We start from the raw sequence: 2,163 nt of genomic DNA on the forward strand, positions 1-2,163 counted from the left end.
AGACATAAAATAATAGAGTTAAGCACAGCTTATTAATAGCAGCATTTTCTCAGGTGGGCTCTGTTTGCTAGAGACAAACACTCTCATTTAAGAGAGGCTTCCTGACTCAGCTTTATCTGCAAAACCTTGCAGCTCTTTAAAGAGGTTCTGCCACCAAACACTTAAATGGTATGGATGAAAAGCTGACCGCATGCTTTCTGTTGGTGGCAGGGACCTTGAAATGCCATAGAGTTGTAGCAATATACATGGCTCCAGCCGGTACCTCCGCCATGAGGCTGGAAACTCAGAAAGCTAAGGAATGGGCTGGATCCAGCCATCAAAGCCACGGTTTTAATCCTACCCATATTGCTTAGCAGATTAAAGACTCATGTGGTCAGAAAAAGAGAGAGAGAGATATACAGTAAAGAGAGATTCAAAGACAAAAAAAACCTCTAAATGTTTTACAGTGTGTTAAAAATATTTACAAACTTGGGAGAGTAAAGAAAAAGGTTAAAGTCCTTAAAAAAGAGAGAGTAATTGGGTTTGGTGGGAGGAAGAGGTAGACGGACCTCTGCGAGTTCAAGGTGTGGTGACACATGTCTTTAATCCTACACTTGGGAGAGAGAGGCAGGCAGACCTCTGTGAGTTCAAGGACAGCCTGGTCTACAAAGTGAGTTCCCGGACAAAGATACATAGAGAAACCCTATCTCAAAAAGCCAAAAATTAAAAATAAAAGAAATAGAGGTTAAAATAAAACTATGTAAAGATGAAAAATACACAGAGAGTCTAGATACTGTATATTATTATGCTCTCTTTGAATTGTTTGAATGCTGAGGAAGGAGTAACATCTGCTAAAAGATATTTGCTTATAAATGCTGCTAAATTAATCCAAGATAGGTATTTTGAAAATTTCTTGACTTCAAAATTGAAGCCAAAAGGTATGTTACTTTGGAGAAGAGATTTTGCTTTTGTTTCCACAGGAAAGAAGAGGCTGTGGATTCATTCTGAGTTAAGGAAAATCAGGTTTGATCAAGGAAGATCACCTGAGAAATCTCCGGTAGGAACAGATGGTCTGGATGTCTGAGTTCTCCATTCAGAACATATTCAAGACTGCTGCTTGAGATGATCAAGCCTCACAGGATACTCCAGTCAGGACTTAATAATAATTCTAAATTTTCTTTAGGTCCCCATAAGATTATCAGCATGCCCAACCAGCAGGAAGTAGCCTGGAAAACTATACCCATATTCTCAGAAAATGGACTATGGATATTTTCCTTCGTTTAGAATGTTGGTTACAAGATGTTATAGATAATGATCAGGAGAAAAGCTAAACAAAGGATATGAGATTCAGAGTTATTGCTTTTTTTTTAAAAGGGGGGAGAGCTATGGGACAATGGTTTGTACCCTGTCAATTGTATTTTAATAAAACACTGATTTGTCAGTAGCCAGACAGGAAGTATAGGTGGGTCTTGGTGTGAGTCTAGTACCTCTGAGGGAGTAGGCCTGAGCCAGGACCTCTGTGGATCTGGGCATCAGACTGGGACATCAAAGGGAGTAGGAAAGAACCAGAAACCTCTGCAGGTTTGGGACCTCTGGGGGAACAGGCCTGAGTCAAGTCCTTTGCAGGTCTGGGCACATCCAAGTCTAGGACATCCAAGGAGTAGATCAGAGCCAGAAACCTTTGCAGAATCAACTCCAAGCCAAGGACCTCTGCAGGAGCAGATAAAGACCAGGGACATTTACAGAAACTGACCATCTAGGCCAGAGCAAGCCTAAGACAGTAAACCCCATGGGATCAGAGCAAAGCCTGGGAATGCTAAGCAACCTCCAAAAACAGAGTGACCAACAGGGTAACTAGAACCATGGCACTGACTATACCATACAACAATCTGAGCCTTGGATCCACTGGCACCTAGAAGATTAACCACCAGAGTCACAGACAGCCCCAACCACACCAATTAGAGGAAAAGATGAGTAGACAAGGTAAGAACACACACAACACCACAGAGAGCAACATGACACCAGTAAAATCTAGAGACCCTACAAAAGCAAGATTTGAACAACCAAATCTATATGAAGCAGAAGAAAATTACCTAAAAAATAACCTCAGGAGAATGTTGAAACTCTTAAAGAGGAAATGAGAGATTCCCTCAAAGAAATGGAGGAAAAGACAAACAAAAACTT

This window comes from Microtus ochrogaster, chromosome 2 (genome assembly GCF_000317375.1).
Source record: "Microtus ochrogaster isolate Prairie Vole_2 chromosome 2, MicOch1.0, whole genome shotgun sequence".
NCBI lineage: Eukaryota > Metazoa > Chordata > Mammalia > Rodentia > Cricetidae > Microtus > Microtus ochrogaster.